The sequence below is a fragment of the Myotis davidii genome, unplaced genomic scaffold, assembly GCF_000327345.1.
Source record: "Myotis davidii unplaced genomic scaffold, ASM32734v1 scaffold98, whole genome shotgun sequence".
Taxonomy (NCBI): Eukaryota; Metazoa; Chordata; class Mammalia; order Chiroptera; family Vespertilionidae; genus Myotis; species Myotis davidii.
Genome location: NW_006294654.1, coordinates 3097030 through 3103310, shown reverse-complemented (window position 1 = coordinate 3103310; position 6281 = coordinate 3097030).

Genomic DNA, 6281 nt, shown 5'->3' with positions numbered 1-6281 from the left:
TCAAATAATCTATAAGGAGAAAACATTGGAATTGTTCTCAAACTGTCATATCTTAAGAAATAAAAAACAAACAAAATTAGAGGGTATCTATTTTTTCCTAAAGTAACTTTTGCCCGTACAAATTAGCATCCTTGTTCTTAGCTCTAGGGCATTAACAGGGGCTATTCAAGCATACATTCAGTTAACATATATTTATCAAACAACTTCATTCTCTATGTAATTGATATTTAAATACAGAAATTATAAAACTTTACTATTTTCACAGTGCTCATAATGTAAGGTAGCTCTGTCAAATAGAAATATACTAGCCATAGTTGTCATCTTAAATTTTCTAATAGCTACATTTAAAAATAGAAACAGGTGAAATAAATTTTAATAATTTACATTATCCAACATACAAAATATTATCATTGTTATATCAGTATAACATAAAACACTATTAGATATTTTAGATATTTTATATTTTGATTTTACATTCTAAGATTTTAATATCTGAGTGTACATTATACTTACAGCACATCTCAACTTGGATTAGGTGAATAGTCACATATGGCTAGCATATGTGGGTCTGGAAGAAGGTAGAAATGATAAAACTACATTATAAATGAATAAATCTATGATCCAAGTATCTCCAAGGGTTCCAGGAAAAGCAAAGTTAAGTAACTTGCTCCTTAGAACAAGATGCTATCTCGTATTCCAGTATGTGTGTGTGTGTATGTGTATATATATATATATATACACATACACACACACACACACACATTTATATCCATCAAAGCAGTAAACACTGAGAATTTTGAACCAGGTCTTGAGGGGCATTCAATAGCAAAGGAGGTAAGAGTAGAACAATGAAAAATATTGCCAGGCAGAAGGAAGAGGATGCGGAAAGTTCCTGAGATTTGGAGTTCATTTCAAAAGAACCTGTCTTTGCTGTACCACTTAACTGAAGTGATCTGTTGAGTGTGCTCATACTTTTTGGGTCACATGTGGTTTTGGTGGAGAACCCTGCAGAGATGAAGTAAAGACTTGACTAGCTGTTAAGGTAGTTCATGCCAGGCAGTGAATCAATCTGGAGAATTCAGGACAGTTTTCACTTTTTTGATTTTTGCAGTTTGGCCTGGTTGTTTACATTGCCTGCGTTTGGTGTAGAAGGTTCCAAATTCTGATTCAGTGTGGCATTGTGAACAAGAGTTTTAGCTTTAAAAAAAAATCAAATGAATATCAGCAGCACCGTCTGTTAATGTTTGAAAGATGCTTCACAGCTTTGAATAAATTGCCTACAGAGTAACATTTCTAAAATCCACTTGACTAGTGCCAGCTCCTTGAGAGGAAAACAGATTGTTCCCTCTCAGTGGAAAGATTCATATGGGGAAGAGGTATGTTAACACCTCTTTCCCCTTTTAAGTCTGGTACCAACTTCCCGAAAGCTGTCATAAGGTCATTTCCCTCCAGTTTAATTGTGTCCTTGTTCTGTAGATAAATGATGAATTTATGTATCGAATGTTCTCAGTCAGCAACCATTCACAGCTGCTAAGCTAAGTAAAGAAAGGGGAAAAAAAAGGTTTAACAATCTACTTGCAAAATGCAGGAGTGGAATATAAACCCTTTTACCTACAAGCTTAACTATGCAGACCCTTTCTTTTATAAAGAAGGTTGGGGCCCATGGTAACTGAACAATCCTAGAATTGAAAAGCACACCAGCCTCGTAGAATTGCTCATTTTCCTCAGGAAATAGCAAGAAAGGTGAAAATGAAGACCTCGTCCAAAAGCAAACCCACTCAAATGAAGTGTGAACGCCAATCAATTTCAGCAGTGGTCTGGCAGCCTCAGTTCTGAACAGCAAGTTGAGACAGCAAGTGCCTAAGTGTTACTGCCAGCTCTGTTTCATGTGCTCGCCTAGCCTGGCCATGGGATGCAGTTGGTGCACACACACAGCAAAAGGCCCGCCTTGTATCTATAATGAGAGGCAGATTCTGTACTAATTGTTTTGGCAGCAGGCTTGTGCAAAAGTGACGTGCAGCATTTTTTCTGGGGTCTGTTTGTTATTGGTATGCTTCTCCTCCAACTCATAACCCATGGGTAAGGAGCATGTGGAAAACGTGAAAATTAATGGTTAAGACAAGTGAAAAAGTGCTTATATGGAAAACAACTTTTTTATTTAGACTAGATTTATTTAACTTTTAATTTAAAAGGCAATTTCTCTTAACATTTCTTTTTCTGGAAAAATTGACTAAAGTCTTTGTGTATGCAATTCTTATTAAATGTCATACATGGCATAGTATTATTTTTATTTTTACCAAACAAAACAGGAAACTTTCAAAAAGTGGAGTCACATTTATAACAGTTAATACTGTAAACATACCTATCAGATGTGATGTTTTGCCAATTCTAATCCAGAGCAAGACATTTTAGGGGAAAAAATAATCTCTGCAAAGTAAGCAAACATTGCATCATAATGTAATGCTCTTCTATTAATAGACTGTCTCAAAGTTGAAGAGGGATAAAATCTTAACAGCTATGCTTTTAAATTTTCAAGAAAAGCAGGAATTCAATCTATTTTGAAGCCCAGGTCAGTTTGAATGGACTTCACAATTGGGAAACCATTTGAATTAAATTTATAAGGTTAGCACATTCTACCACCATTTGGCTAAGCTTCATGGGATGAAAAAAAATAAAGTGGTAACATTGTCACAAGGACAACACAAAATTAAAATGGCAACCACATTTTGAATAACCTCCATAAATAATCCAAAATCTCAAACATCCAAAAACCTCAAAGATGACCATGCAGCTAAAAGATAATTTAAAAATGGGAACTTTTTTACTTTAAAAATAGTACTACCCTTTGTATGTAAGCCAGACATACAGTAACATTAATGACCCTAGACAGACACATGAAACCAAAATAAAAGAAGAAAATATCCTCAAAATGAGGAAAAGCTATGACAAAGCTCATGAACTATTTTTCTCCCCATAAAAATGTCACCACTGAGCTATATAGTTATTGAAAGTAATGTAGTAGATTAAAAACAGGTGGGAACACACAAAGAAATTTTTTAAAAATGACACAAAGGAAAAAACCACCATCCACAATAAATACTTTCCCAAGTGAATGACAGAAACCTTACCTAATCAAAAGATCCTAAAAGCATCACTGTCCATATTTGTGGTTGTAGGTACTGGTATTGGAATAGGTATTATCAGCTCCTATTATATATGTCACCTGCCACCACTATAAAGCCTGAAAAAGCTAATTACTCATTTTCCCATCATCCTTGCAGTAAGATGTGACCATGTGACATTGTTCTAGTCAATGAGACATAAGTATCTGTTGGGAAATTTCTGGAAAGATTTTTGTATTACTGATAAGAGAGATAGAAATGTATGACATGTCTCCCCCCCCCCCTTTTTAAAGCATTAAATGTGCCTATGATGTTTGGAGTTGGGGGTAACATCTTGTGACATTTCAGGGAAGTTAAAAACTCAAAATTGAGAGATATTACTATCCTCCTAAATTGTATATTTTGGTCAGACTCTGTCAGAAAGATTCTTAAGATATACATTTTAGCCTCTGCTGTTTTCTCAGGGCCTTTGAGACTATATTGTTTTAATGCAAGTTTCTCATGTGCTTCTGTTTAGTGTATCCAAAGCTAATAGGATACATTTGATGTTCACATTATTGCCCCCCATACCCATGAAGTTCAAATGCAATGAACTCCCATCCCTGAAGCAGAGATCCTGGTCAAAACTAGATGATCCCAGAACCCAGCATGTCAGTGTTGCTAAAGACCATATTAAAGTCTCAGTGTTACCTGAGAGAAGTAAGATAGATAAAGAAAAATATCAAGGTTCCCTGTTGGCAAAGAGAAAATCAGTCAGTGTAGTCTATAGTCTCTGACTTGTGACTTAAAAAAAAATCAACAGGAGAAATTTTGTTTAAAAAGGTTGAAACTATCTGGGTAGGGGAAGCAGGGATTGAGCCACTTATGCACTTCCCCCCACTCTCTGCAAAACTGATGTTAAGATATTCTTTTCTTATTTAAAAAAATTATTAAATGTATTGGGATAACACTGGTTAATAACATTATGCAAATTTCATGTGTACAACTTTATAATATGACATCTGTGTATTGTATTGTATACTTACCCCTGAAATCTAGTCTTTCATCACCACATATTTGTCCCCCTCACTCCCACCTCTAAACCCCTTTGGTAACCACCATTCGGTTGTCTATGTCTATGAGATTTTTGTTTATATGCTTATTTTGTTTGTTCATTTGTTGCTTTTTGTTTTATACTTCCATTAATGACATCCTACCAGGTCTTATTTTGATTGCATTTTCTTCCCACTGAGTATATTAAAACTTCTCACCAATTCTCCTTTGTTCCCTGTGCTTCTATGCATTCATAACAAATGAGGTCTGACTTATGCCTGTGAAAGAGCCTCCACCATATCTTGTCATTAGACATTTCAGGAATTTATGGAACCTTACTTAGCTTTCTCATCCATCACCTCATTTAGTCTACAGTGCCCTTTGCAGACATGTCCTTCTCTCTACCTGATTACCTGTCAGTTTGTAACATATTCATTCCTTACTGTGGTCTCTTTTCTTCTCTACCATACGTAAGGTTAGCACTCTCATTTCCTTATTTCTTCTGCTCTGAGCCCAGTCATTTGCCATCCTAACACACTCTTCCAGATTCATCCTGATGAAAAACTACTGAGTTACAGGAATGCACAGCAAATCTATGTGCAGTCCCCAATTTTGGTTGGTTGCTAAAGGCATGCTTTCCTTCAGAACATCTAACCAAGGACTGGCTTCACATGAACACGCCTCATCATTTTGGTACTTTTACTTCATTTTACATTTCTTAGACAATCTCTCGTGGCACAAGTGAGACTTGTGTTTCTGCCTATAATTGCTGTAGGTTTTTGAAATGTACTTGGAACTCCTGGATAATTTTACCTGACTTTCCAGATCTTAGATCTGCCCACATTGCTGTAATCAATTTACCAAGTTTTCTCTACATTTAAAAGGTAGTTTTCTAATAGTTCTTATTTAAGTTTAAATATATATCTTCACAAAGGTTGGGCTTAATTTTTTCTTGAATTTTAGCTTCTCCTGTGTAATTTTAGCCGGCTCTGTGAAATCTTGCCTCTCTTTCTCTGTTAGATTTCTTTAGACTCTGTTACATCTTCTCATCTGCTATTCGCTACATATTCCCCTTTTCTCATGCCTACTTTGGGCATAATTATTTTCAAGTATATATCCTCATATCAAACCTATCTCTTTAAATATATAAGAAGAAAGGAAATATTTTTCTTTTGCTAGTTTAACCAGTATCTGGCTTCCTTTATTTTATTTTTATCATTTCACTGTCACTATTTGATAGTAAGACTGAAGTACATTTATTAAACCATTCTATTTCAGGAATTTAAACCAATTAAATTCCTGAGTAAACTTGACTCGTAAAGAAACTATTTCATGGATGTACCATTTTAAATTGCTTTCTTTGCAATGATAGTTTTACCTTTTTTGACTCACATTGGTAGAAAATCCTTAAAAAGACTCCTTTTTTTCATTGTTTATTAATAAAACTAGAGGCCTGATGCACGACATTTGTGCAAGAGTAGGCCTTCCTTCCCACGGCTGCCAGCACTGGCTTCCTTTTGGCATCCAGGACCAGGGTTTCCCTTGCAGCCCCAGCTTCATTTGAAAGGACATTTGGTCTAATTAGAGTATTATGCTTTTATTATTTTAGATAGCCCTCCAAGGTTGGGTTTTTAGATGTAGCACCTTGGTTAGAGCTTTCACATGAACAAATCCAGAACCAATTTAGGACTGGCTATGTGGTATCTTGTAATTAAGTGCCTAATCCAGTTTTTTAAAAAAATTAAGGAACAAAATCTGGGGCAGCTGATCCAATTCTTGTACCCTCCTCTAGCTCTAATAATTTATGGCCTATCTTGGTAAATGTTCCATGTGAACTTGAGAAGAATATGTGAATTCCGCTGTTTTTGGGTGATTTCATTTTATATAATGTCTTAACATGTTTGTGCTCCTGATGTGGACTGAATTGTGTTTCCCACAAATGCATATGTTACAGCCCCAAACCCCAGTGTAACTATACCTGGAGATTGTGTCTTTAGGAGGTAAAGTTAAATGCTGTCGTAAGAGTGGTGCTCCAATGCAATAGGACTATGCCTTATGAATAGAGGAACAGAGAGAGGGAGAGAGAGAGAGAGAGAGAGAGAGAGAGAGAGAGAGAGAGAGAGAGAC